This window comes from Hylobates moloch, unplaced genomic scaffold (assembly GCF_009828535.3).
Source record: "Hylobates moloch isolate HMO894 unplaced genomic scaffold, HMol_V3 SCAFFOLD_1, whole genome shotgun sequence".
Classification (NCBI taxonomy): Eukaryota; Metazoa; Chordata; class Mammalia; order Primates; family Hylobatidae; genus Hylobates; species Hylobates moloch.
In genome coordinates this window covers 141,386,019-141,410,871 of record NW_026652276.1, presented here as the reverse complement: position 1 = coordinate 141,410,871, position 24,853 = coordinate 141,386,019, and the positions used below count along the sequence as shown (strand labels likewise).

The following is a 24,853-nucleotide window of genomic DNA, read 5'->3' as shown; positions in this document are numbered from 1 at the left end:
AGGCTGTGTGCATTTTCACACTTTCCACTCCGTTAAGACTATCAGATTTTATTCCAATAAAGAGTGCGGGGAAGAAAAAGCAGCAGGCAAAAACTGAAACAGAAAAACAACATGGATATTGTAGCTCTTACTTTCATTCTCTTATTTTTAAAAATAAACTTGACTTTTCATCCCTCTTGTTACCTATTTTTCCAAGAAATACAAGTTTCCTTAGTCTTTTAGTTTTTAGAAGCCATGTTTACAGCTAAGCTGATATACTATGCCAAAAGTACACTTAAAACTGGGTATCTTCATTGCTGAATGTTTTATATTACAGGGCGTCAGTCTTTAAAAAAAATTTTTTTTAAACCTGAAGATTACTGACAAATAAGCATTCTCTAACAATTATGAATTATTTCACATCATTTTAAGGTTTCACTTGATCAATTTTACGTGCAAACATACTTTCTCATTCTTTACTCTCTTTCCTACTATGTTTTGTATGCCAAAAAAATCCACTAAAACTCTGCTTGCCAGTTCCCTTCTCAACAACCTCCATCCATCCCAGCACCCACCCATTCCCAAAGAGATACCCAGCATTGTTTATGTGGAGTTGGAAACAATACACTCCCCACTGCTGGTTAATTTACATCAGATACAGCCAGGCCCGGGAAGCAAAGTGCCTGTCGTTTTCACCCCTTTTTCTTCTCCCTTGCTTGCTCATGCCCCCTCACCCCTTTTAATTTAAAGTACTTGTTTTAACTTAAAAACTTCTGGATGTTTTATTACCTTGGCAGCTTTTTCTCTGGATTGACTAAAAAGGTAAGTTTAAACAGTTTTTGTCAGTTAATATCTCTTCTTTTTTTTATACTTGTATCTGACAACCAGAATCCATAGTGTTAAAACTGCAATGAAGATGATGCTGCATTTTACCAGGCTAACTCAGGTTGGGCACAATTTCATTGTTTTTTTGTAACCTAAACATACAAAAAACAAAAATGTTACTTTGCATGCAGTTAAATTGGTTGTTCTCTAATCATCTCTATCTCTATAATCTTTATGTGCTCCTAAGGGATATAAAAAGATTTTATGTTAGGTTTTGTTGTTTTCCTTCTTTATTTTTTTAAACCATAAATATTACACATGTAGATACAGTAGGTCATTGTTTCCTTGCCTATATATTTATAGAAAATTGCTTAAAAAACTAGTATTAAAAATACTATAAAGCCAAAATGCCACCTTTTCTTTGAAAGCCACATTAACTGTGTCCTAGTCAGTTTAGTTTTTCTAAATTTCAGATATTTAAAAGAATTAAATAACAGTTTTAATAACATGTATAATTAAAGCCATTTCAAAGACTGAAATCTTAACTCTCAAATTTCACTAAATTAAATTTTATCTAAAACAAAGTTAAACATATTCCACTGTATGTTAAAAATAAGGTATGCAAAGACTCCCCAGTGTGTGCAAATGATATCAATAATTAAGAATCACATTTCAAGCTTTAAAACACTTCCATCTAAAAGAATCCAAAAGTATGAGTAAATTGCTTTGACTGGTAACATTTACTTTCTGTAGTACTTTCTCTCCCCTTTTCATCCTCGCTCTCACTCCCACACCAACACATACATAAAATAGATCATTTAGGCCAGTGGTATTTCAGTACATCGCCCCTCCTCCTCCACTTAGACAGTATTGCCTTTTATATCTATGTGGAGGTTCCCATGGCAACACTCACTTACACCAATACTATTTCCAACTGAAATGAGAGAATCCAAAATGTAAATGCTTCATTACTAAATAACATATATCCTAACAAGTAAGAATTGTTTTTCTCATTATCATTATTTTTCAATGTTTTTAGATTTCTGGAATTTCAGCAAAAAAATCATTTTAATATTATAGAAATAACTAGAAAAATACAGTCATTGTAGGCAACTATATGTATGCATATCATTACATGAGATTTGTATGTGCTTACTCTTACTGCATAAAATTGATATGCTGAGCCAAGAAGCCTCAATTTTAATTACGAATAGTAAGTATAATTTTTACTAATCCAGTTTACTATATCAAATTTGATTTTTTTTTTTTAAATGTTGGCTACATAGCTCACAAAAGACCCTGGTGAGAAATTCTAACACAACAAGCCAAGAAGCAATTCATGGACAGCAGGAGGCAATTCCAGAACACAGGCATAATCTATAAAGAGAAACCTCTACAGCTTTTTGATGTTAAATAAGTAGAAATATTAGCATACAACAAAGCTAAGAAGCAGACTGTTGTATCAAGTTTAAAAGTAAAAATTTCAGGGTCAAATGTCATAAGTACCTTTGTCTAGACTACTTTCAAAAGTGAAATTTCCTAATTTTTAAAACCAAAAGGTCTCTTTTGGTAATACTGAAGGGTGCATATATTTAGTTTTAGTACAACACACATTCTCATCAAGTTATTCAAAATATAAGGGAGAGGAGGGTTTTGCTTTTAAGTGGGAACATCAAGGTGGGAGGTCAAACATTTACTTTGAAAACATATACATTTCTTAAAACAGGTTGTGCACATTAAGAAGCCTCAGAGAAGAGGCCAGAGTATAAAATGAGTAGCACTAAGCTTTTTGATAAATGATCAAAGCTAAGCATTAAACATCACTCTGCATGGTGAATACATTTTTTAAAAGAATAAAAATCAATAGAATAAACACTGAGCTTTATTTATTCTGACAACATATCCTAGCACCTGGATAGTTGTATTAAGTAATTTAATTGTTTCTGCTGCAGTTTATTAACTTATATTTATAGGTTCATAAAAATAGAACATGAATACGTATTTTAATGAAAAAAATCACACTTTTATAAAATTTATAATGAGCCTTTTTTTATTGTGCTTTTTACATTATCACTGTTTTAAAATGAGCTGATTCAAAAGACTATAAAGACTCCCTGAAAACCAGTACAGGAAACTCAAGAATTTACTTTCCCAAAAACAGCTTTTAAGACATGAACATGAACTGCTTAATGAATCTCATAGTTAGGCTTGTGAAAAGGACCAACTTGCACCTTTCAGAGGTCTCTCCCTCTTTTTAAAAATTCCCATACAGTAAACCTGCTGACACTTTTTTTTTTTTTTTTTTACAAGACCCAGGGAGGGGGGTGGAATCTTGCCACATGGTGGGGGGCAGGGATTTGAAATATTTGTGAGAATTTTTATAGGCTGGATTCCCCTCTCCAGTGTTTAGACAAGCAAAAAAAAAAAAAAAAAAAAAAAAAAAAAGCCAAATGTTAAATGCTTATTTTACTAAATGAAAAATAGCAATCCCTTCCAAATGTTTCATTTTCATTTACTTTTGTTTTCATATCAACAACCTAAAAACAAATATTTACAGAGTTTAGAAATCTTTTCAATTCTTTGGAGATACTTAACCTTGATATCAGATGTAGTTTTAAGTCAACCTCAAAAGTAAAATCTTTATATCTTTAACAAAAAATAATAAATTTTATAATCCTTTTATCATTAGCAGGTTTGGATGCAATGCCACCTGGTGGCACAGATAAATTCTTAGCTGGACTTAGGTTTTTAGAAACTGAGCTGTTCTTTGAAATACTAACCAACCCTTCTGACTACTCTAACCTCCTCCCAAACAAGTTATTCATCCCACAGTTTAACAATAAATGATCATTTTTATTTCAAAAATTGTAAGATTTTTAAGCAATTAAACTGTACATACGCACATGACAATTTCCTCAGCATTTAAACATCATAAAACATTTTTTTCATAAACTAAAATTATACCAAAGATTTACTTTTTAAAAGTTGAAATGTTTAAATATGGGGGAGGGGATAAGATGGAGTAACCAAGTTGCTTTGTAAAATTACACTGTATAATTAATTCCATGGTAAGAATGTTTTTATGGTGTGTTTTGGTGACCTTTTATTACCATCAAGTTCACAATGCTGGTGGGCTGCCTTTTAATCCCTCCGCAGACAAAGGCCCTAAATAAACACAGATCCCTTCCTGGGAAAAAGTCCACTCTGGTTAAATGGTAAGGAAATGAGTAAATCATTAGTAATCTTTAAAGCCAAAGCTATAAACTCAAGTTACCTTAAGTTGAAATGAAAGTGTCCTGCAAGAGTTTCAAAGTTCTGTCACAGATAGAAATCTCCAGCTCTTGACTCCAGACTAGGCGCCAGCTGATAAACAAACAATTTAAGTCAAGAGCTGGAGAATTCCCAGCTTTTTCATTTAATGGCTTTGGCCAAGAGTATTTATTGCCTCCAGTTTTATTCTCACTTAGCTCTAAGAGGAAATTTAAACTCATCATTATCTTAAAGCCCCATATGGGTAGCAGCCAGCTCACCTGATAATAGCTCCTCTTACTCTGCACTGATTGTGAGTCTCTACTAAAGGTGATGTAATAATATAAACTAATTAACCATAGTTTTAGGTTGACTTTTTAACAGGCTAAATAAATTTTGTTCAATATAGTTTACATTCCCACTTGGGATAGTTACAATTCCAAAAAGTTTAACTTTACAGTTTTCAGTAGAAACTACCAACTAAAATGGAAGAGGACAATGTAATCTCTCTCTCATGCTTGCATGCTTTGCTCTCTGGCACCCCCACCCCCAACCCTTGTTCACTAGCTCCTGAATATTGCGTAAGGTAACTTTTACGTATCAAATGTAGACTTTTCCTATTAGCTTCAAATATCCAGTGTTGCTCTATTTCCTACAGAGCAAAGTGCAAGATTTAAGATGTAAATGCCGAATCATGAAAAGCTGTTGATTTTATACGTGTACTAATAATATAAAAGTTCAGTCCAATTAAAGACCATTAAGATATCATCAAACCTTTCTAAATGCTGTTTTTAAAAGTTTGCGGCTGGGCGCCATGGCTCACGCCTATAATCCCAACACTTTGGGAGACCGACGTGGGCAGATCACCTGAGGTCAGGAGTTCCAGGCCAGCCTGGCCAACACGGTGAAACCATGTCTCTAGTAAAAATACAAAAAATTAGCCGGGCATGGTAGCTCATGCCTATAATCCCAGCTACATGGGAGGAAGAGGCAGGAGAATCATCTGAACCCAGGAGACGGAGATTGCCGTGAGCTGAGATCATGCCACTGAACTCCAGCCTGGGGAGCAGAGCAAGACTTTGTCTCAAAAAAAAAAAAAAAAAAGTTTGCTATTAAAGATTACAGGTCTCAAAGTCAGAATTATGTCGCTGCTCTTATCTCTTTCTCAAAATTATCATTTATTTTTACAAAACCTCATCTCTACCCAGGATTTTATATGAAAATAATTATTTTAACTATCTGAATGTTTGTAGATATTTAACAATTACAGTAAACTAACTAGCCTCCTTCCTCCAGCTGCTTATCTAATGAAAGAATGCTGCAAAAAAAAAAAAAATGTTATAGCCTAAGGTAAAGGGTTAATAAAATATGCCATTAGTGCATAGAAAAATACTTTTCCTCTCATTTCTTAATTTTCAAAAAGTTTTATAAACCTATCTTGGCTGGAAAAGCCAATTAACTATTTCAGTGTCTGCCAAGACTAGTTTCTATTCTTTTAATATATGGACATAGTACATTAAAAATGTTGGTCACTTAAGAACAAGTACTACTCTCACACATAAGAAGCATTAGGGGAAATGAAATGTAATTAATGATAAAATTATTTGTATTCTGGCCTCATACTAAGTTTGATTTTTTAAAATTTCCCTAGGTACAATGTCCTCCTAGAGGCTGTAGTAGATAAACAATTATGATAACCAAAACTAACAGTCAATAATAACTCAAAGCAAAAAGATGTCAGATACTAACGTTAAAATTCTTAGTACTCTTTTAAAAGAAATCCACATCTTTCCTATCCCTGTAGGTAACCTAAGCTAAACGCAAAACAACAACAATCTTCTATCTTCAGGTCAGGTCAAAATCCCTCCAAGGCAAAAGACAGAAGGCATATCTGCTGCCATACTTTCCTTGGACCTGAAGGAAAGATGACTACTATGAAATTTGCATGTAAATTTAAAATGTTCACAAGTACATCACCCAAGCAATGCAAAACAGAATTTTATGGCAAATATATAGAAAGACAGACTTAAAACTTAACATCATATACTTTTCATCTGTTAACATTATCAAACTTTAAGAAAATCAGACTTCTTGAAAACTTCAAATAAGTCTGATAAGGTTTGTTTGATTATGGTAGCAAGGCCCTTGTCAAATTCTCAATTACATCTCCTCCTCCCACCTCACTGCCAATGCTATCCAGGGATCACAAACAAAACAAAATAAAGACATATAATACATAGAGTATATTGGAACTAGTTTCACATTGCTTAGAAATCAATAGATGTTAAAGAAAAATAAATTGTACATAAGTAATAGCTTCAGATTTATTTGCTAAATTCACCTTTATATGAACAGGGCTCGGTAGTCCTAAACTGTGACCAGACCCAATTGTGTCTGGTCTGACTTACATCCTGAATGGCAGTTAAAGGACATTAAAAATACCCTGGGATTACTTCAGGCAGGACCCCTGCCTTATCCATATACTTTCCAGCATAACCATGTAAAGAGAGCACAGGTTCCCCCTCTACCACAGAATAGAGCCTGGCAAGAGCAGCTGGTGTCATGGTTACTTGATTGGAAATTACAATGCAATTAAAATTTGGCCTTCAGGTTTGGAGATAAAGGAATTGCAAACTGTGGAAGTAAATTTTTAGAAATAAAGTAGGTTGTTGTTGGCAATAATAGTAATTATTACTAACAATAAATAATGAGAGCAACAATTAAAAAATACTGTAAAAGTGATCACCTTGCCTTCTCTAACACATTCTTCTGTAATTTTCTTAGGAGACAAACTGCTGGAGCTGCCTCAACCATGTTATCTTGGGCAGTGAGTCAGCAGTCTTCTTTGAATGTGTTAAGAACTTAACACCTTATATACAAATTCTTGTCTATGACAACTGTTGCAAGGCAGTCTTAGGTATGCCAAAGAATGTAAAAAGAGATTTTTATGGGCACCTCTTCTTCAGGACTAATTTCAAAGAAACCCTTGGAATTTATTTACCAAACATTTCTGAACTACTTGTGCAAACTGTAGAAAATCCCAGGCTAAAGATATTCTCCAGAGACAGAAAGGATACTTTATGGATACAGAGTGATAAGTAAAATTATGGGAAAATGTAAATGGCTAACATAATTGACCCAGTTCTGTGTACTAGTACTGATGAATCTTAACTCATTTCTAAGGAAATGGATTTGTCCCTCAAAGTAAGGTATACTTTAATTACAAGAGTTACTAAAGTTTTAAATAATAGCAAGTCAGACCAAGGAAAGTCTTATTTTATTTAATTTTTTTAAGATAGTATAATTCAAGCCTTTCCTATAATAGTCAACGGACTAAGTACTTGAAATTTTATAATAAATAACAGCAGTTGCTAATTAAAAAGTAAGTTTTTAAAATTTTATTTATTTATTTATTTTTTGAGACAGAGTCTTGCTCTGTTTCCCAGGCTGGAGTACAGTGTGTGATCTTGGCTCACTGCGACCTCAGCCTCCCAAGTTCAAGCGATTCTCCTGCCTCAGCCTCCTGAGTAGCTGGGATTAGAGGCACGCGCCACCACGCCCAGCTAATTTTTATATTTTTTTAGTAGAGATGGGGTTTCACCATGTTGGCCAGGCTGGTCTCAAACTCCTGATCTCAGGTGATCTGCCCACCTCAGCCTCCCAAAGTGCTGGGATTACAGACATGAGCCACCACGCCTGGCCAAAAGTAACTTTAAAATACATAATAGTACTATAACTCTTTAAAGAGAGGAACCCATGGAGATGAATTATTTTACCAAAATATTTCAAATCATTTTTAAAAACTTTCTTAAACAGCCTTATTGAGGTATAATTGATATACTGCACATATTTAATGTATACAATTTGGTGAGTTTGGACATATGCAAATACCCATAAAACCACCACCACATTCAAGGTAATAAACATTTCCATCACCTCCAAAAGTTTCCTCATGCCCCACATGTTGCGGTGGTGGTGGTTGCTTTGTGGTAAGAACACCTATCCCGATATCTACCCTCTTAACAAATTTTTAATACTCAACACAGTATTGTTAACTATAGGCACTATGTTATACAACAGCTCTCCAGAACTTATTCATTTTGCATAACAAAAATAAATTCTTACTGAGGTAAGAATAAAACATAAGAATAAATATCACATACAAGACTACTGTATAATCGAAGCACTTGTGAGAGTATCAAAAAAAGACCTATTCTGATAGCCCTTCCCCCTCCACACATTATAAACCAAGGCAATTTCAGTTATATGAAATTTGATGGAAGAATTTGCTTTTGGACAAAAATAGCAATGTTTCAGCCCAAAGCCAAGTAAAACTGCCAAGTTATAAACTTCTCTAAGAAAACGTTTTAATGGAAATGCCAACAGACCCTTAACTATAATAGTGTTAGGTGCCAAAATAGAAATAATTTTTTGTGGTCCTTTTACCATAAATTAGATACAGATCTAGTGGAAAAACAGTAGGTATCCAGTTCACTGAGCAGTAAAGGCCAAGCCTGCATGGTTGATTTTAAAAACAATAATGAAGTCTATATGAAACTCACTGAGATTTGCCAAGCAAGCCTAGCACTCTAAGAGAAATTTCTTAATACGTTTTGTGCTTATTCTAAGAATGCCTCAAACAAATTACTAAAACTTAACTCAGCCAAGTAGAGTATAAAATTTGGTTTTCTGGTATGGAACTGTTATACAAACACATACACACAAGTTCAATTATTTAATTTTGACATTAACTCCTACCTAGAACAATACAGTTTAGCAAATCAATGAGGCTTGCCAACATGCAGTGCCTGGGGCTAACTAACTACAAGCGCCACTTCAGAGTCACTTCAACTTAAGGTCTCTGGGCAAATCTACAGATGTATTAGGCAATCAGTGAGTTTATTCTTCAATTATTCAAGCACAGCTATAACGATGCCCTGGGAGCAGACTGAACAGTATTTGGTCATTAGTCACTAGCAATAGTTTTTAATTTAGTTTTAATTTGCTGTATGTCTAGCATTCATTATAGACGAGAGCTGATCAAGTTGGAACCAACACTGTGGTAGCAGACCCACTGCATGCACGCATGCACGCGCACACGCACACACACACACACGCGCACACACACACACACACGTATGTATCCAAAATGGCATGACTAAAAAACATGAGACATGAAATAAGGATTGTAACTTTCATAAAAATGTGATTTGCACAAGTTAATAGGGCATCATACTTATGAGACCTGTGTCACAGGCTAATTTATATAAAGCCCAGTTCGCTTTACTTTGGAAACAACAAACTGATAAACAAAGGCATGGTATTAGACATATGGGGAGTCAGGTACAGGTTATTCAATTTAACAAACTCTGAGTGAAACAACTGCTAAGTCTGGTGATACAAAGACAAATGTTCCATGAACACACCAAGCTAGTTCAATGCCTCAGAGCCCTTACAGAGCAACTCCTTTCAGTGAAACACTCTTCCCTAAACCTTTTCATTCAAATTTCTGCTTAAATATCACTTCCCCAGAAAGGGCATCCCATCCACTCTATCTAAAAGAGCACTCTCAATACTTTCTATCTCCCAAACTGTTACTCTTCCTTTTTTTTTTTTCCTTCGTAGCAATTATCACTGAAATTATTTTTATGTTAACTCTCTCTATTACTCTATAAGTTTCAAGAGGCAAACGACTTTGAGTATCTTTAAAGCCTTATCCCTAGTGCCTTCTTTGTATGAACTGGAAAATGAGGCAAGTCCCTTGTGGTGAAGATGCTGTCAGCATAACACAGAAGATGAGATTAAAGTGTATAATCAGAAACAAGTAGATAATCTTATAAGGACTATATAAATAATTTCAAGTACAAGATACTTTGTTGAAGAAAGAAATGCAGACCTTGATTTTTAAAGTTACATTCTCTTTTTCTTTTCTTTTCTCTTTTTTTTTTTTTTGAGAAAAGTCTTGCTCTTGTCCCCCCAGGCTTGAGCGTAATGGCTCGATCTCAGCTCACTGCAGCCTCCACCTCCCGGGTTCAAGGGGTTCAAACGATTCTTCTGCCGCTGCCTCCCAAGTAGCTGGGATCAAGGTGCCTGCCACCACGCCCGGATAATTTTTGTTTTTTTGTTTTTTTGTTTTTTTTTTGTTTTTTTGAGACGGAGTCTCGCTCTATCGCCCAGGCTGGAGTGCAGTGGCGCAATCTCGGCTCATTGCAAGCTCCGCCTCCCGGGTTCACGCCATTCTCCTGCCTCAGCCTGTCCGAGTAGCTGGGACTACAGGCACCCGCCACCACGCCCGGCTAATTTTTTTTGTATTTTTAGTAGAGACAGGGTTTCACCGTGGTCTCGATCTCCTGACCTCATGATCCGCCCGCCTCGGCCTCCCAAAGTGCTGGGATTACAAGCGTGAGCCACCGCGCCCGGCCAATTTTTGTATTTTTTAGTAGAGACAAGAGTTTCATCATGTTGGCCAGGCTGGTCTCGGACTCCTGACCTTAGGTGATCTGCCTGCCTCGGCCTCCCAAAGTGCTGGGATTACAGGCATGAGCCACCGTGCCTAGCCAGTTACATTCTCTTTCTAAAAGTACCAGGTTCAGCCAGACACAGGGGCTCACACCTGTAATCCCAGCACTTTGGGAGGCCAAGGCAGGAGGATCACTTGAGCCTAAGAGTTGGAGATCAGCCTGGGCAGCACAGCCAGACCCCATCACTACAAAAAAAAATTAAAAAATTAGCTGAGCATGGTGGTGCATGCCTGTAGTCCTAGATATTCCAGAGGCAGAAGACTGCTTGAACCCCGGAGTTCAAGGATGCAGTAAGTTATTATCGCATCACTGCACTCCAGCCTAGATGACAGAGACCATCTCCAAAAAATATATATAAAAATATATATAAAAGATATATAAACATATATAAATATATGTTTATATATATATATATATTTATCTTTCTGAAGCTGTCCTCCAGGTTATCTCCAGATTATTTACCTCTCTGTGAAGTGTAAGCTAACTGCCTCTACATTTTGTTATATATATACATATATATATACACACACACATACATACATACCAGGCTCTTTCTACCATCCAAGGAAACTTCTTTCAATTTATTTATTTATTTATTTTTTTTGAGACGGAGTCTCGCTCTGTCGCCCAGGTTGGAGTGCAGTGGTGCAATCTCGGCTCACTGCAAGCTCCGCCTCCCGGGTTCACGCCATTCTCCTGCCTCAGCCTCTCCGAGTAGCTGGGACTACGGGCGCCCGCCACCACACCCGGCTAATTTTTTTGTATTTTTAGTAGAGACGGGGTTTCACTGTGGTCTCGATCTCCTGACCTTGTGATCTGCCCGCCTCGGCCTCCCAAAGTGCTGGGATTACAAGCGTGAGCCACAGCGCCCGGCCCAATTTATTCTTTAATAAAACCACAACAACAAAAAAATAAAGGTGGTAGGAGAATTATATGAACTAATTCCCTTTCTTCTTTATTTAAAGAATATGTACTAAGGAGCTGTCAAATCTAATTCCAAATTCCACTGGTTCTCCCTAGGTTGTTGCTGGGAAGCATCTTAAGAAATTTCCAGTTGATCTTTAACAGAAACTTTCCATTTCCAGAACTAAAAGTCCTTCTGTTGGCCTGGAATCAGCTGTATAGATTAAATCTAGTGGGGGTTTTTGTTGTTGTTGTTGTTGTTGTTGTTTTTTTTTGAGACAGGTCTCACTCTGTCACCCAGGCTGGAGTGCAGTGGCACAATCTCAGCTCACTGCAACCTCCACCTTCCAGGTTCAAGTGATTCTTCCATCTCAGCCTCCCGAGTAGCTGGGACTACAGGTATACACCACCATGCCCGGCTAATTTTCGTATTTTTTGGTAGAGACAGGGTTTCACCATGTTGGCCAGGCTGGTCTCAAACTCCTGAGCCCCAGTGATTTGCCCACCTTGGCCTCCCAAAGTGCTCGGATTACAGGCATTAAGTCACTGCTCCCGGCCTAAATCTAGTGTTACTCTCTCTTTAAATATCCAGAAAGCTGACTATGAGATAAAAGTGTAAATAATAATTAATAGTCAACCGAGATGGGATGAGGACTGTTTCTTTACAGTGCCTAGAATGCTGTTAGAGATTAAACTGGTAATGAGGAGTTCTATTTCTGCTTGTTAAATACTGGGAATACTGCTGTATCACAATATTTTGCATTCTGTAACTATTTGCAAGTATTAGTATGTTTTTCTAAATTCTAAACTTTTAATGTAAGAATTTTCTCTTTAAGTTGTTCTGAGTATTTCTCTATTTCTCTTATCTCATCCCCACTAAATGGATCATAATCACACTCGCCACAATGGCACCTAATATTACAACATTTTAAACATAGTATATGCCTGCTACCTGACTGATAACAAAATGTGGAGGCAGTTAGCTCACACTTCACAGAGAGGTAAATAATCTGGAGATAACCTAGAGGACAACTTCAGAAAGATGAAAAACTGCAAGAAGGCTCAAAATATTTGACATCAGTCTTGAATTTTAAAAGAAGAAAAGATTCTTGATTCAACCAACCATACTTTATTAAATGTCTACAAGGAGATATACATTGGAGATATAAAATTAAATAAGACATGGTGTCTGCCCTCTTCAGTCTTAGTAGAAGAGACAGGCACAAACATAAGCATAACACAGTTGTCCTTGCAATAGCATACATTCCGTACTATCATTGTTGCTATATAAAAATCCTCTCATCCCTTTGCTTTCAACTATAATTCTGTTCAATTCACAAATCCTTATACCTACAAACAGATCTTATCCCGTTAAACTAAAACATGTTAAAGATATGTCAAGGTATCACTTTACTTTCTTTTTCTCTGGAGGCTTATTTGATGAAACAGCACTAGTCAGGTGGATCTCAATCAGGAAAGACCCCAAAAACTGGTTCCATCCCAATCCATCCACAGAACAAATGCCCCTTAGAGCCAGTTAACAAACATTCCAGGATGGACCTAACCTAATAGGACTGATCTGATCTCTCCTGAGTTCTCCAGATTCAAGAACAGTGGCTTCTCAATGATTCTTCTCGTGTGAATCTGAAACAGAAATGTTAAGCCTCTAATCTTAACAGAAATGTTAAGATTATAAAATAGCCTCTGAGGACTAGGAAATATGGCGATTCCCTGTTTTTACTGCATGCCAGTGCCTATCAGCTAGCAACATAGGAGATAGGGGAGCAGTTGCTGGGGTAAATAAAATGGATACAAATGGAGTTATGAGAATCCTTTCTGATAACTATGACTGCTATGAAGAAGACAAGAGGCCACCAAGGAATGAGATTGAAGGGAGGAAGGTGTGACACAGTGTGGGAAGAACATTAGATTTAGCTGGAAAACTGATTCTAGTCCTAGAGTTGCTAACAACCTAGAGAACCCTGGGCAAGTCACTTATCCTCTTTGAACCTCGATTTTTCCATCTATAAAATGTTAACAGAGTTAAATTAAATTATTAGTAAGGTCCTTTCTAATAATAAAACTGAAGTCTAGGAGCACAAGAGACGTTTAACAGCTAGACATACTACAGCCATGCACTGCACAAAGACACTTCAGTCAATGACAGGCTGCATACACAACACTGGTCCCATGAGATCATCACAGAGCTGAAAAATTACAGTCACCTAGTAATGTCACAGCACAATGCATTATTCATGTTTGTCGTGATGCTGGTATAAACAAACCTACTGCACTGCTAGTAAAATAAAAGTATAGCACACAACAATTATGTACAGCACATAATACTTGCTAATGAAAATAAAACAACTCCGCTACTAGTTTATGGATTTACTATATTTTTAGAGTAAATAGAGTATAATCCTTCTATTGATAAAGAAAAGTAAGCTATAAAACAACCCCAGGCAGATCCTTCAAGAGGTATTGCAGAAGAAAGCATTGCTATCTTAAGACATTATGGCTCCATGCCTGTTAATTGCCCCTGAAGACCTTCCCAGTGAGACAAGATGTAGAAGTAAAAGACAGTGTGTCTTAGTCCATTTAGTGTTGCTATAACGGAATACCCAAGGCTGGATAATTTATAAAGAATAGAGGTTTATTTGGCTCGCAGTTCTGCAAGCTACACAAGAAGCATGGCACTAGCACCAATGCATTTTCTGAGGGCCTCAGGCTGCTTCCTCTCATGGGAGAAAGTGAAGGGGAGCCAGCACGTGCAGAGATCACAGGGCAAAAAAGGAAGCAAGAGAAAGAAGGGGAAGGGGCCAGACTCATTTTAACAACCAGATATTGTGGGAATTGAGACTGAGAATTCACTCAGTCCTCACCTCCAAGGAATAGCATTAATCTATTCACGAGGGATCTACCTCCATGGCCCAAATACTTCCCATGAGGCCTCTCCTCCAACACTGGGGATCAAATTTCAACATGAGGTTTGGAGGGCTCATATATCCAAACCACACAGCACAGTAATATCAAATGAGTGAATGTGAAGGCTTAGGAAAGGCCCAGGCTAATGTGTGTGTTCATGCCTTCGTTGTTTTTTTTTGGTTTTTGTTGTTTTTTTTTTTAATATAGGGTTTTTCTGTCGCCTAGGCTGTAGTGTAGTGGTGCCATCACGACTCACTGCACCTCAATCTTCCAGGCTCAATCGACTCTCCCACCTCAGCCTCCTAAGTAGATGGGACTACCGCTGCATGCCACCACGCCCAACTGATTTTTCTATTTTTTGCAGAGAAGGAGTCTTGCCATGTTACCCAGGCTGGTCTTGAACTTCTGGGCTCAAGTGATATGCTCGCGTTGGCCTCCCAAAGTGCTGGAATTACAGGCATGAGCCACTGCGCCCAGCCCCCATGTCTTCCTTTTTTAGAAAAGAGTTAAAAGGTAAAAAAAAAAAATTTTTAATTAATAGAAAAAAAGCTTATAAAATATCAGGAAAAAATATTTTTGTACAGCTGTATAATGTGTTGCTGTTTCGAGTATTATTACAAGAGTCAGAAAGTTTTTTAGAAATTTAAGTTTGTAAAGTAAAAATGTTACAGTAAGCTGGAGTTGATTTATTATTGAAGAAAGAAAAATATTTTTTTATAAGTTTAGTGTACTCTAAGTATACAGTGTTTATCAAGTCTACAGCAGTGTACAGTAATGTCCTGGGCCTTCACATTCACTCACCACTCACTCACTGACTCATCCAGAGCAATTTCCAGACTCACAAGCTCCATTTATGGTAAGTGGCCCTATACAGGTATGCCATTTTTTATCTTTTATATTGTATTTAATATTTTACCTTTTCTAGGTTTAGATATGTTTAGATACACAAATACTTACCATTGTGTTACAACTGCCTACAGTATTCAGTATAGTAACATGTTGTATAGGTTTACAGCCTAGGAGCAATAGACTATGGCAATACAGCCTAGATTCGGGTTTGTGTAAGTACACTCTATGATGTTTGAACAGTGATGCAATTGCTTAACATTAAGTGACACAACACTGTATTTGATCCCAGCAGTCCTAAGAACACTATAACAACTTATATTAAATTTTCACCAACTTGGTCAAAACTCAGTTACCTGGTTGAAAATGGCTGACGACAGATGCCAGACAGCCACCCTCTCCAGAAAGAAGAGCCAAAATTAGGAATAAAAATACCTCAAATAGAACACTAGAGTCCAAGGGTGAATTCACAGCAAACATCAGGGGCATAGAGAAGAAAGGAAGCAGCCAGCTTAACCAAGATGAACCAAGCGCCCCAAGGGACTTCCTATTACAGGAAAACGGTAAGTAAAAGAGCTTCAGCAGTCCACGTCTCTGCAATGGACTGCTGCGATCTGAACCACAAGAGAGCTCCTCTACCTACATGAACCCTGACACTAGCGCAGGTGGAGATCTGGAAACCCTGCAAGGGCAGGCACAGCACCAGACAGGAAACTCATCCTGGGTCATTCACCATCCCCCAAGACCTGAATGGCTGTGGTGGCACAGCATTGGCTGGATCCAAAGTACTTTAACCCACAGGGTATACTACTCCCCAAGAAAAAAATGGTGCAGTGCACTGAAAGGCAGTACCTGGGACAAAGGAAACTGAAGCACACTCTACAGTGTCTGAGAGCTCCCTGTCCGGGGCTGTGAGAAATGACTCCAGGCCCAGCAATTCACAAACCCTGTGCTTGGCTTTGCAAAGGAAGAGTGAACTCTTCTCCTACTGGTGGAGCAGCCTCTGTGATCAAGCTCTCACATAGAGCATGGTACCCTTCCCCCTGCTCTGTACACTTGCTCCTGCTATCACCGGAGGCTGGGCCAGGCAAGCTGGAGGGCTACCTATCCAGGGCAGAGAGTGGTGACTGAAACCCCACTGGCAGCATGGCCTCCATGCTAAGGCTCACATGCAAAGGCAGGGCCCATACACCACTCTGTGTAGCATGGCAGCATTGCTATAGACAGCAGAAAAGCCTGGTAGCAGCATGTCTGGGGCTGCTGGGGGTGACCCTGTATTGCAGCCACCACCAGTATCGCAGCCACCACCATCACCAGCCCACACAGATAGGGACCCAGAAGATAATCAAACCACCACTATTGCCATTGCCCATACCACTCCAGCTGGCCAGGGACATGAGAACCTGCTCACCTACCCAGCCCCCACTGCCACTACTGGCATTGGAGTAAGCCATGTGAAGGCCCAAGAATTGGTCCCCTGGTAACCACTGACACAGGTGCCAGCACGTATGAGGCTGTTCTTGCATTGCTATAAAGAAATACCTGAGGCTGGGTATTATAAATAAAAGAGGTTTAATTGGCTTTTGGATCTGCAGGTTGTCAGGAAGCATGGCATCAGCATCTGCACAGCTTTTGGATAAGCCTCAGGGAGCTTTTTCTCATGGTGGAAGGCAAAGGGGGAGTGGGCATATTACATGGCCAGAGTGGGAGCAAGAGAGAAGGGGGAAGGTGCCACACACTTTTAAACAACCAGGTCTCCTGAGAAGTTACTCATTATTGCAAGGGCAGCACCAAGGGGATGGTGTTAAACTTTCGTAAGAAATCTGCCCCCATGACCTCCCACCAGGCTTCACCTCCAACACTGGCGATTACATATCAACATGAAACTTGGGGAGACAAATATCCAAACTGTATCAATTGCCCTGGGGAACAAAGCATGCACAGCCCACTGCTGCCACCACTAGGGCCTGAAGACTGGCCTACCTGGCTTCCCAGTCTACACAACTTCACCACAGCTTCCACTAATAACTTCACCCTAACCCTCTAAGGAAATAACAGATACCAGTAAAGCTATTTATAGCCAAGGAAACCATTCAGTGACTATAATACTGCATGCAACCATAATCAAAGCCAAAGAGCCCTGCTCAATCACGAAACCACAGATACACCTTTAAGAAAAAGTCTTCCCCTACAAAAAGTAAATTCAAAAATAGGAGGAAGAGACTGTTATACCAGATGCACAGATACCAACATGAGGACACAGGAAACATGAAAAAGCAAGGAAATATGGCATGTCCAAAGGAATACAACAATTATCCAACAATATATTTTAATTTTTAAAAATCTTCAAAATTCCAGATGATACATTCAAAATATTGATTTTAAAGAAGCTCAGTGAAAAACAGATTAATTCTAAAACACAATGCAAACAAATCAGAATAACAATTAAGGATATGAATGTGAAATTTACCAAAGAGATAGATATCTTTAAGAAGCAACAAGTAGAAACTCTGGAACTGAAGAACTTATTGAAGGAAATATAAAATACATTAGAAAGCTTCAACAATAAACTACACAAGCAGAAGATAAAAAGCTCAGAACTTGAAGATAGTTTTTTTGAAATAATGCAGTCGGACAAAAATAAAGAATTAAAAAGAACGAGTAAAGCATTCATGACATTTGGGACAACATACAGTGACCAAATATACAAATTATCAGTATCTCCAAACCCACAGAGAAAGTGAAAAGATTAGAAAATCTATTTAACGAAAGAATAGGTGAAAACTTCCTAAGTCTAGCAAGAGATTTAAATATTCAGATACAGGAGGTTCACCAATTCCCAGAAAGATACAATGCTAAAAGATCTTCTTCACTACACATTTTAATCAGACTGTCTAAAGTCGAATCCAGCGGGATATGGTGGCTCACTCCTGTAATCTCAACACTTTAGGAAGCCAAGGTGGAGGAGCGCTTGAGCGTAGGAGTTTGAGATCAGCCTGGGCAATATACTGAGATTCCATCGCTACAAAAATTTTAAATTAGCTGGGCATTGTGACACGTACCTGTGGTCCCAGCTACTCAGGAGGTTGGGGTTGGGGGGAATCGCTTGAACCCAGGAATTCAAGGGTGCAGTGAACTTTGATCACACCACTGCACTCCAGCCTGGGCAACAGACTGAGACCTTGTTTCTAATAAATAAATAAATAAAGTCTAAGCTAAACAGCAAGACAAAAGCATCTGGTCACCTATAAAGGGACCCCCATCAGACTAACAGAAGATTTATCAGCAGAAACTTTATAGACCAGAAGACAATAGGATGATATATTCAAAGTGCTGACAGGAAAAAAACAAAACAAAACAAAACAAAACAAAACAAAAAACAAAAAAAAGCTGGCAGCCAAGAATACTGTATCCAACAAAATTACTGTTCACAAATGAAGAAGAAATAAAGTCTTCTCCAGAGAAGCAAATGCTCAAGGAATTCATTGCCACTAGCCCAGCCCTACAAGAAATAATCAAGGGAGTCCTAAACCTGGAAGCAAAAAGACATTTACCATCACGAAAACACACGAAAGTATAAAACTCACTGGCAAAGCAATCACACAAAGAAAAAAGGACTCCAATGGTACCAATACAGAAATTCACCATGCCATAATGGCTAACAGTGAGAGAAAAGGAAAGAAACAAAATATATAACACCATCAGAAAATAATTAACAATATGACAGGGACAAAGCCTTGCATATCAATAATAACCTTGATAGTAACTAAACAGATTAAATTATCCACTTAAAAGATACACAATGGTTGAATGGATTAAAAAAAAAACACAATCCAACTGCTTACAAGAAACTCACCTCACTAATAAGGACACATACACAGCTAAAGTAAAAGAATGGAAAAAGATATTCCATGCAAACAGAAACCAATAGCAAGCAAGAATAGTTATACTTACATCAGATAAAACAGACTTTAAATAAAGAACAATAAAAAAAGACAATCATTAACTGTAGGGCATTAAATAATGAAAAAGGAATCAATCCAGCAATATGATATAACAATTCCAAATATATATGCACCCAACACTGGAGCACCCAGATTCATAAAACAAATATTACTAGATCTAAAAGAGAGATCCAATAATAGTTGGGGGCTTCAACACCCAATTCTCAATGTTAAACATCTCACCTAGACAGGATGTCAAGAAATAAACGTTGAATTTAAACTGGAGTTTAGACAAAATGGACCTAACAGACATTTACAGCACATTTTATCCAACAGTTGCAGAATATACATTTTTTCCATCAGTATATGGAACATTCTCCAGAATAGACCTTTTATTAGGCCACAAAATAAGTCTGAATAACTTTTAAAAAACTGAAAACAGCCAGGCGCGGTGGCTCACACCTGTAATCCCAGCACCTTGGGAGGCCAAGGCAGGCAGATCACTTGAGGTCAGCGGTTTGAGACCAGCCTGACCAACATGGTGAAACCCTGTCTTTACTAAAAATAGAAAAATGAGCCAGGTGTGGCAGCACAAGCCTGTAATCCCAGCTACTCAGGAGGCTGAGGCAGAAGAATCGCTTGAACCTGGGATGTGGAGGTTGCAGTGAGCCGGGATGGCACCACTGCATTACAGCCTGGGTGACAAAGCGAGACTCGGTCTGAAAACAAACAAACAAAAAACTGAAAACCTGTTAAGTATCTCTTCACACCACAATAAAATATAACTAAAATTAATGCAAAGAATTATTCTACAAATACATGGGTGGGGTGGGGGGGAAACATGCTCCTGAATGACCACTGGGGTTGACTAAGAAATCAAGATGAAAATAAAGGCTGGGCACCATGACTCATGGCTGTAATCCCAGCACTTTGGGAGGCCAGCACTTTGGGAGGCCAAGGTGGGAGGATCACTTGAGCCCAGAAATTCAAGACCAGACTGGGCAACACAGTGAGAATCCGTCTCTACAAAAATTAGGCAGGTGTGGTGGTGCACACCTGTAGTCCCAGGCTGGAGTGCAATGGTGCGATCTCAGCTCACTGCAACCTCTGCCTCCAAGCTCAAGTGATTCTCCCGCCTCAGTCTACCAAGTAGCTAGGACCACAGGCGCATGCCACCGTGGCCAGCCAAATTTTTGTATTTTTAGTAGACACAGGTTTCATATTGTTGCCCAGGTTGGTATCGAATGCCTGAGCTCAGGTAATCCACCTGCCTAGGCCTCCCAAAGTGCTGGGATTACAAGCATAAGCCACACCGCGTGCCTGGCCAAATTAATATTGTTAAAATGACCATATTGCCCACAGCAATCTAAATATTCAATGCAATCTCTATCAAATTACCAAGTTATTTTTCACAATATCAGAAAAAAAAGTCCTAAAATTCATATGGAACCAGAAAAGAGCCCGATTATTTAAATCAATCCTCAGCAACAAGAACAAGGCTAGAGATGCCACATTACCTGACTTCAAAACATATTCCAAGGCTGTAGTAATGTTAAAGCTGGCCTTCATATCAAAACCGCATTACAATAATTCTCCTTCAGAAAGAGTTTATAACACTTTTACTAAATAAGCACAGGTAGCACACTGATAATACAAGCAACATTAAATACTTCTTCATAATTATGGAAATATCAACTTTATTGGCTGCATCAGTTATTTACTGCTACATAACACCCACCCCCAAATTTAGTGGCCTTATTTTTCACAATTCTGTGGGTAAGCACTTTAGATTGGGTCTAGCTGGAATGTTCATCTGTTGCTTAGCCCTAAAGGTCACTAATTCTTCCATTTAGCAGTCTGTATTTCCCTCTTGAAATATATGAGAACTCTTTAGAAAATATTATTTCCTAATACAGTAGAATATGCATTAAAGAACCATCATATCAGTCCTTCAATTCTGCCACTGATCAACAGTATGGTCTTGAGGTAAGTAATCTAATATCTCTTGGTGTTACTTCCATCCTTGGTAAAATGGGAATATCACTGCTTATCCTGTCTATTTCACATGGTTGTTTTTCCAGTTGAAGTCAACCCAAGTTTTTAAACATTTACTTAAGACCAACCATGTTCTAAGCATTACACTGGAAAAAGAGACTAAAAAGACACCTTTCCATGGTGTGTAAGAATGCGATTTTTTTTTTAACTTGGAAATAATCCAAATGTACATCACAATAGAAAGAAGAAATAGTGATGTATTTATATAGAACAATACCACAGAGCAGTTAAAATGAACAAACTACACGTAACAACCATATAATGGCAATACATTTTATGTACTGCACATGGGCATTTAGCCAAATGGGTGAGCAGGGGCTGACATTTAATCTACATTCAATGTGTCAAACCACAAGCCCTGACATAAGGCTACATGTGTCCACAGAAAAGCATACCTTTTTCTTTATACAAAGGTTCATTCTGCTCATCTGAAGGGCTATTTTGGTATAGAGAGGTGCCCTTTCTAATTCTCACACAGGTACCAAGTAAGCCAGTGGCTCTAGTAACACTAGGGATAAGAAATACACTGTAAAGTGAAAAAGCAAGTCACAGAATATGCTCATTATGGAACATTTCTATAATGTTCCAAAGGTGGAAAATAAACTACTGTTTAGAAATAAAAACATATGGAGTTAAAAAAAAAAAAAGCATGGGAATGAGACATGAAATTCAGGATGCTGGGTACCTCTCATCAGAGAGAAAATAAAATAGGATCGAGAAAACAAGAACTTCAAAGGTAATAAATAGCAAGGCTCTAGTTCTTAAACTGAGTAGGCCATACGTATTAGTTCAATGTATACTTATACTTTATACCGCACATATATTTTATAAATATCTTGTACATATATTCAATATTTAATTTTAAAAATTGGGGAAAAAAGTACTCCCTGCACTTAAAAAGCTTAAACTCAAGAGGAAGAGAATCATAGCCTATAAATACAGCGTGATGTGGGCTCTGATAAAGATGAACACTTTAAGGCCCGGCGTGGTGGCTCACGCCTGTATTCCCAGCACTTTGGGAGGCTAAGGAGGGCAGAACACCTAAGGTCAGGAATTCAAGACCAAACTGGCCAACACGGTGAAACCCTGTCTCTACTAAAAATACAAAAATTAGCTGGGTGTGGTGGCAGGCGCCTGTAATCTCAGCTACTCGGGAGGCTGAGGCAGGGAGAACTGCTTGACCCCGGGAGGCAGAGGTTGCAGTGAGCCAAGATCGCACCACTGCACTCCAGCCTGGGTGACAGAGCGAGACTCCATCTCAAAAAAAAAGAAAAGATGTACAGTTTGACAGCTTCAAAAAGAAACACCAACCCCATTTCACATGATGTGATTATTATGCAGTGCATGCCAGTATCAAAACATTTCATCTACCCTTTAAGTATATACACCTATTATATACCCACAAAAATGAAAATTAAAACAAAAAGAAGCACCAAATAGGCTGAGGCATGCCAAAGTGCTTTATAAACTACTATCTATACTACAAAGTGATAACTACATAAATATTAAAGTGGTTCTTCACATTGGTTTCAGGATGATAAACATAACAGCTTAAGGATTACTTACTTTTGATTTTTAAAAGAAGTCATATAGCACTTAAATACAATTGTATTCTTTCTAATAAGGATAATGTACGCAGGAGCCATTACACAGTGGGTCTAATAAGTATCAAAATGAAACCTAAGGAAAACTTTCCATCTGTTACTCCATAGGCTAGAAAAATGATTAAGTAATAATTCTTACTTTACTCCCCAGAATAATACTTACCAGGAAGTAGGGGGAAACGCTTGACTGAAGAAACCAATTGCTTCTCAAAAATCAATACTATTTTAAATTCATCTGAGTTTTTTTAAAAAACTTCTCTTTAAAATTCTAACCATAGGATAAAAGAAGTATAGTATGTTCCCATTTACAGTTTGAATACTACTCTATTTGTATGTACCTATATATAAATCCATGATGCATTTTTTAAAGTCTGGAATAGGAAATAGATGAAGACTTGGGAGAAAGGGATGGGGAGAAATTCTTCAAGTTTTGTTCAAATGATCTCAAAGATTTCATGTCTCAAGACTGATGAACACTGGACTTCTATAAAACTGTGGGCCCATTTTGGGTATCTAAGCCATGCTTTCCCCACATCCCTTTTGAAACCACCCTCACAGAGTTGATGAAGAACTACAAGCCAGGCTTTAGGCAGAATTACAGTCAAGCATTGACCAGTGTGCACTAGGGTACTTCAACCCACTTCCCTGTAGCTGGTAACTAACCAAGGGTCATGCAGCATGCTGACCACCTGCTCCCCCATTGTTCCTATAGACAGAATCTCTGACACTGGACCTTTTTACCCAAGAATTGCTTATGGTGTTTTTCAGGTCCTGAATTCCAGCAGAATGGCTGAAGCCAACCAGTCTAAAGACCTCAACCAAGGAACCAATCAACTCTGCACAAGAATGCAGTTTCTTCATCTCCCTGTCCCAGGAATTCACCCCTTGCTTCTTGACCAATCAGCAATCCCCATATTTTAGCCCTACCTGTTCAGACCCTTCACAAGCTCCATCCCCAAACTCTGGAGGGAGGAGGATTTGAAGGTTCCTCTGTCTCATTTGACTGCCCTACAGTTATTAAACTCTTTCTCTACTGCACCTCCCATTGTGTCGCCATACTGGTCTGTTACCATGCAACAAGCAATGAAACCTAGTGGTCCTATAACACTTTGGTTTAACTTTATTTAGTTAAAATATGGTAATTTTTAAACCAGCCTATTTAAGTGGGAAGGTGGAACAGTTTGTAACATACTACGTTAAAAAACATAAACATAATAACGATAAGACCAATATAAATAAGCTGCTATTATATACTGGTTAACCTCATAATGATCATGTGTCAACCAACAAATTACCACAAATCATCCCTACACAAAGCTTTTAATCTACTACATAGTGCAGATTCAGGTGTATTCAGTTATGTTAGCATTTTTGTACACTAAAACAACAAACCAAAGTTTAAAAATTGCTTGATAAGAACAAAAGAGTAATTTCAAAGTTTTCTCATAAGATTGTATTTTAAAGGTTAAAATAATGTTTAAAAATCAAATTGGTATTTTTTATTATCAGATTATAATTTTAGGTTGTACTCTTGAGGCCAAAGAAAATCAATCAATGGCAAGAACATTTGTACCATACCAATTTTCAAATTCAGCTGTAGAACCACTCTAAGAAAGACCTGTTCAGTTTATTAATTCCATCCAATAAAAACCACACTAACACCAACCTTACAACTGCTTATTAGTATTTTGTAGGTACTTTTAATCAAAGTACCTATACCACATCATAAATCTTTATACCTAATCCTATGTAAGTAATTCAATATAACAATCAGAAGCGCTAGCAATTACTTATTCCTCCACCTATATTCAAAAATCATTCAGGATATAAGGTACCTCTACAAGATCATTAAGTTCTTTATAAAGAAATACAAAATGATTTAAATTATATTTTACTTTTTAATTCTAAAGCCCACAATCAAGTTTAATGTAACTAGAATAAAATTCATATTCTGCTGTCTGCTGCTATACTGCTACAAATACATAATATAAATGTGTACACA

General features: G+C 37.8%; 1 protein-coding gene and 1 long non-coding RNA gene across 2 annotated transcripts in view; one reads left to right on the top strand and one right to left on the bottom strand.

The window, feature by feature from the left end:
* HIBADH (3-hydroxyisobutyrate dehydrogenase) overlaps positions 1-24,853 on the bottom strand; it is a 136,584-nt gene that overhangs the window by 77,740 nt on the left and 33,991 nt on the right. The gene's annotated exons all lie outside the window — the stretch shown is intronic.
* On the top strand, positions 14,087-23,889 carry LOC116812794 (uncharacterized). The gene is made up of 3 exons (XR_004370794.1): positions 14,087-14,915; positions 15,601-15,811; positions 23,620-23,889. It is a non-coding gene; the product is annotated as an uncharacterized LOC116812794 (long non-coding RNA).